Source organism: Psammomys obesus, unplaced genomic scaffold (genome assembly GCF_907164565.1).
Source record: "Psammomys obesus unplaced genomic scaffold, mPsaObe1.curated_primary_1811, whole genome shotgun sequence".
Taxonomy (NCBI): Eukaryota; Metazoa; Chordata; class Mammalia; order Rodentia; family Muridae; genus Psammomys; species Psammomys obesus.
The window spans coordinates 4,403,759-4,410,097 of record NW_026596152.1 but is presented as its reverse complement, the minus strand read 5'-3'; the positions used below and the strand labels follow the sequence as shown (position 1 = coordinate 4,410,097).

At 42.0% G+C, this 6,339-nt stretch overlaps 1 protein-coding gene across 1 annotated transcript in view; it reads right to left on the bottom strand.

Moving 5' to 3' along the window:
• The window catches only part of Dnah9 (dynein axonemal heavy chain 9), a 316,088-nt gene that overhangs the window by 216,902 nt on the left and 92,847 nt on the right, over nt 1-6,339 (bottom strand). The window lies entirely within an intron of this gene.

Genomic DNA, 6,339 nt, shown 5'->3' with positions numbered 1-6,339 from the left:
TGTGTGTGTGTGTGTGTGTGTGTGTGTGTGTGTGTGTGTGTGTGTGTGTTTGGTATAGAGGTGAATGAGAAGGATCCTCCAAACTCACTGGCCAGCCATTGTGGATGAAATGGTGGGCTCCAGGTTCAATTAGGAAGAGAGACCCTGTCACAAAAATAAGCAGGACAGTGTCCATCCAATGGCATACTCACTACACACACACACACACACACACACTATATATATATATATATATATATATATATATATATATATATATATATATATATGCCACACACGCACACACATACTACACATATACACACTCACACACTATACATGTGCAAACATAATACACTCACATACACAACACCACCCCACCACCCCCTACACCCCCACCAAACACACAATTATTTAAGGTATTCAAAAGGATTCATAATTCCATTTAACTGCGCTCATTGGATAATAAGCACATGAAAACGTGCTTAAGATTGGCACCAAGAGAAACTCACTGTAGGTAAAATGCGTTAGCCAGGATGGCTATAATCTTGAGTATGTCTGTAACAGATGATGGCAAAGATTCAAGAGAAGGGGGAGTTTCATATGTTGCTGGTGGAAATGTGACATGGTACAATCACTTTGAAAGACAGGTTAAAAGTTTCTTCAAAAGGAGAAGGGCTTTTCATATAATTCAGAAATTCCCTTCCTTGGAGTTTTCCCAAGAAAAATAAGTTCACACATCTACAGCACTCAATCATGGTGGCAATAAAACTAGATGAAACACAAATGTCCCATACATGGTGAATAGATTAAACAAAATGTAGCAACCATACAACAGAACACGCTTTAGCAATATGAAGTAATGGAGACATGAACATGGCAGATGAAACATATCAGCATCATGCCCTGTGAGTGATAAAAGACAGAAAATAGAATATGTGAAACATCCAGAAATGACCAACAGAGAAAGACAACCCCAGGCAGATCAGTAGCTGCCAGGGTGTGACCAGGAATTCACCACAAACACCACAAAAGACATGTTCACTTGAATTGCACCCTTGTCATAGGTGAACTATAAGACACTAGAAATATACCTCAATAGATCTGTTAAGTTGCACCGATGGTCTGACTGTTTCATACCCAGTGATTCAAAACAGACTCTACTCATGAGCTCAGCCTGATAGAAACAGTATCCAGAATTATCTGCCTGGTTTGGGATCTGATGCTTCAGGCTGACCAGCCACTGAGTCAGTACCCCGATGGCCTTTACTGGTTTGATGGAGCCCAGAACCAACATGGTGATGAAGGGCTCAAATTTAAGTTTCTGTGATCTCCACTAATCAATTTCCCATTCTTGTTTCCACCTCTGAGTGGAACCCAAGAAGGCAGTTTCTCTGGGCAGAGGGAAGAAATGAGTTGGAACTATTTCACCTCTAGTTTGTTTGTGAAATGTGTGTCACTGATTTAGCTGAGCACAGGGATTTGGGCTGCATTCGGCTTTAGCCCCTGGCCATGAAGCTTCATTGGGTTACCTTACTTTCCCTGCAGAAACTGGGACATTGACTATGAAACAGGTATGGTGAGGGACTCTGAGCATCAGGCATAAATGAAAGTAGTGAGAGTTAAAGTATAAAGCTAGATTAACCTCTGATCATCTTTCCTGGCCGCTATTTTCATTAGGCGTCTCTAGGCAAACCTTCACAGAACCCTACATGAGCCTCCCCAGTTCTGGGTTTGTGGTTCCAGACTGACCCATACCTGCCATGTCTTCCAGTAACTGAAGCCCAAGCCTCCAAACCCTGGAAGAAAGGCACCTGCCTGAGCTAGCATAGGCCTAAGAGTCCACTACTTTCCTTCTCATACCTCCCTTTCTATAGCTGAAGGGCAGGACTGGGCCTTTCATCTCTGGAGCTGTAGAACTCACAAAGGATGTAGAAGTCTATAAAAGCAATGTTGCACAAAGTAGAAAAATGTTGCACAAAAAAGAGAAACACAAGACTCCATGTGAATGAGATCTTTGGAACTACATGCCACTTTTGTTTTGAGGACACCCTGAGTTTCTGAGCACTTGGGTAATGTCAAAATATTGTCATTTCCATCCATAATAATTGAACTTGGAACCAAGAGAGATTTCCAAAGTCAACAAATCCCAATGTCTCTACTTTACAGAAGGGTACACTTGGGCTCAGTGAAGAAAAACAGACCATCTGATGGGATCTAATAACTGAAAAAGTATCAGTGGGGACTTTAGAATGGGCAACAAGAAGAGCCTAAAGCAAAGCATCTGCTGCAGGAGGACTACGAAGATGCCCAGGGGAATGTGAGTCGCATGATTTCTGTGTCTCACATATGAAAAGAAATGTTAGAAGTGCCTTAGAAAACCCAGAATACTTGCAAGTAAAATGTTTGGAATTTGTAATTCAGGGCATTAAGTGGGCAAAATAAAAAAATAAATATGTAAACATTTCCATACTCAGAAAAGAAAAATAATTAACATATACTAAGTCAAGCAAAAAAAAAAGTAATGCCCAAAGTAGTAAATGTTGAAAAACTGATACATTAGACTGCATTAAAATTGAAGACATTTGAACTTCAAAATATTCCATGAAGTAAATGAAAAGATACACCACACACTAGGATACCATGTCTGCAAGCACATATGTAATACAGGAGCACATACAAAGAATCTCTACAACTCCGTAAGAACACGAACAGATGTCATTATACCAAAGAAGGAACCTGAACAGCACAAGGCACTTGGTAAAAGTTGCTTGACATTATCAAGCAATTAGAAAATGAAGACTACAACCTGGAAGAGATAGCACTACCCCCTGACCAAAATGGCTGCCAGAAGTAAGTCATCAATAACCATCACCATCATGGACACAGAGAAACGGGAATGCTCACACATTGCTCGTGAGAGTATAAAACAGTACAGCCATTTTAGAAAACAATTCGGACGTTTCTCAAAGTCCAGCATAAAAGAGCATAAGACCTGAAAATTCTCCATCTAAGCAAAAAGCACGTCCACCTAAGGACTTGCACGAAAATGTTCCTATCAGTGCTATGATAATGGTCCCAGCTAGGAACATCCCAAGTGTCTGCCAATGACCAAACGAACACACAAAATATGGTGTGTCCATGGAGTTCAAGCCATGAGGTCTCCTATGTTTAGGGCTGAGGGCCATCTATGCTCCAGCCAAATGGACACAGTTTCCAGGTTTGTGCAATGTTTCCTCTTTGGTTTAAAAGTTGGCTTAACTTGGATTGCTATCTCTTGTCATTAAAAATGTTTTGATGAAAAAAATACTTTGACCCACTGTCCTCAACAGTCAAAACATTTCCCAAAGAACTCAAAGAGGCTAAATATACATCAAAATAAAACAACCTAGAAAAAGATATAGGAAAACGTTGCATTACTCTTTGGACATAGACTTTCTAAACCTAAGAGTAATACTTATACAGAGCCAGAATGGTGATAGCATAACTCTCAGGAGAAGAAAATCCAATCACCAATAAACATATTTCTCTGAAGCCTGTGAGTAATTAAGGCCCAAACCCAAAGGAGATATACTGTGCCTACTAAAATGAATTGGGACATTTAAAGCAATACATAAAGCTATTTAAGGTATCCTGCACTGAACACTTTCAGAAACCAGTGAGAATGGGGACAACATTAATTTCCAAATAAATAAAGCCAACAGGGGACTATAGAAATGGCTCAGCGGTTAGGATAACTGGCTGCTCTTCCAGGGGACAGGAGTTAGGATCCCGGCCCCTGTGTCACACCGCATGACTTATAGCCATTTGTAACTCCAGCTCCAGGCCATCTGACGCCCTCTTCGGGCCTCCGTGGGCAGTCATGCATACATGTTTGTGTGCACGCACATGCAAAGATGGCAGTGTGCAACTTTGTACCACTGGGTTGTTTTCATCATTAGTATCTCAGAGGAAACGATAAGAACCTCAGGGGAACATTCGGAGGAGTTTGTGAGGCTTTTTTAATGGTGCAGCTCAGTCATAACGTAAATGCCCCCATGGTTACAAGAAAAAAACCTATGGGGCGCTTGCAAGCAGGCTGGGATTCCTCTCCTGAACTGTTTTAGAAGAACACCCAGGGGATATACATGTGGTTATTACATGACGTTCACATGGGAAATGTGAACAAATGTCCACTCACCCCAGATAAGGCTCCAATGACCGATCCTGTACAGTGTCGCTGACATGCCACTTGACAGACCAATGTATTCACTGGGCCGACTTAGCGTGGGTGAGGCGTTACTTACGGGAGTAAAGTAGCCTAGCAACTTGAGAGTCTCACCCGGGCATAAATGACAACTTCCGGGAGCTTCACAGAGGGAGTCTCCCCCTTAAGTTTCACAAACTGTATGCTCCTTCACCTCCAGGGGATAGATGCAGATAGCTGGATCAGAGGCAGAGCAAGGAGGCAACAGAGCAGAGCCCAATGGTCTCTTGCAGGTGGGTTAAACTGCTCTGATAAAGATGGCCATGGCTGCCATGTTCAGACAAGTGTTAAGTTTATGAGAAATCTCCCATCTCTCATAATAGCTTATACTACGATCTCAATTTCTGTCTTCAGGACCCCCGCACAGAAGGAAGCAGGTAAACACTGACAGGTGGCCTCGGGTGACTTGGCTTTGTCTTTTTTTCTTTAATGATTAAAGTTTTCAGCTTTTCTCTAACAGAAGCACTAAAGAAAAACTTCCAGGCCTGTGCTGGCTCTGTCCTTGTCCAGCACAGCACCTTCAAAGACTCTTGCATCAATTATCTCTCACCTACTTTCAGTTTTTTCCAGAGAAATTAAGAGGTGCTCAAAATTGATAAGCAGTTGATTAAAACTACTTAATATAGCACAGGGCAGATAGGGGCATTTGTGTGTGAAGGGGAGGGGAGGAGAGAGGAGGGAAAGCACTCAGCCAAGGCCAAGGGACAACCTAGAGGAATTGCTTTTGTTCAGCCTGAGAAAACATTTCCATTTGATTCTTCAATTTAGTGCTGTACCTAAGTCCCGTGACAGCGACAGAGCCTACTTACATATTCAAGTCCCATCCAGGCCCTGGGAAATTCCAAAGACACGGGCACAATCGGTTGGATGTACTGTACATCAGCGTGCTTTTAATGAATGTGCAGAGATTGTATGGATCAATTGTTCATTTGATTAATTCTTCTGACAGGAGCGAATTAAGCGCCCTGATGCTGCACACAAGTAAAGGCTGAATGCCTTCTAAAATGTGACTTCATAGGTAGAGATCAATTTTATTTCTTCTTCTTTTTTTTTTTTTTCTGAGTAAAATATTTCTTGAGATAATAATGGAAGCCAATGAGAAAGGGGGACTTAGGTAAATATTCAACTATACATGCTTTGTCAGAAAGGCTTCAAAGGTGCAAAACAAGGTCAAGGTTTGCATCACATTTACCAATATTTGCAACAAATCCTCAAGTTGTTATTTGCAGCACCCCACAGAAGGGGGGGATAAATCCCTGTTTTAGAAACAATTTGCTGTCAAACTGCTCTCCCTACTCTCTGAAAGGCATGTGGCTTGAGGGTACCAGATTAGAGTTACCTCTAAACCCAAAGGTACTAGTTATCTTCTTCAGCTTTCAGGCAAGTTCAGGATCCAAGGAGAGAAGAGTCTCCTACTTCCTGTGACTGGGAATGAGAATGTCTGATGGGCCAGCAGAAAGGAAGGAAAGCAGTGCTCTGAAGGCTGTGGGGAGGCAGCGTCCACACCCCAGGCCTCAGAGCTCATTTCCCTGTGTGGACGCAGTGTCCAACCTGAGCCCCTGTTACAGTTGAACACAGTGTCAAGTCCTGAGAGCAGAGCAGGGCAAACCAAAGTCAAGACTACCACAGGACAGTCTAGAGTTGGAGACAGACATTAATCAAATTGCTCAAACATGTAATGGCTTCATTATACTGTTTCAAGTGATAAAATTTCCTTAACTATTAGCTCATATTCCATGGCAAGCCAGAAAACTCACAGTAAAAAGAAATGTGCTGCCAGATAGCTTTCTAATGATGGATAGCTTACTGAGAGTCACAACTGTCAAAGACATTTGGTTGAACCCAGTCTTCATGTGCCTTGAATTGGGAAAATCTTCCTTCATCTTTTACTGGAGGGGCCCCTTCAGGTAACTGAGTCTAAGTAAGAATCCAAGCCAACTTCTCCTTGATGTTGCCTCTTCTTATGATTAGCAACTTGCCACTTTTAACCATCATTCATTCATTCATTCATTCATTCATTCATTCATTCATTCATTCAGCAAATGCTACCAGGCACTGGTGATTTTACATACAAGGCAGACACAAGTCTCCCTATCTTAGGGAGAATGCAATCA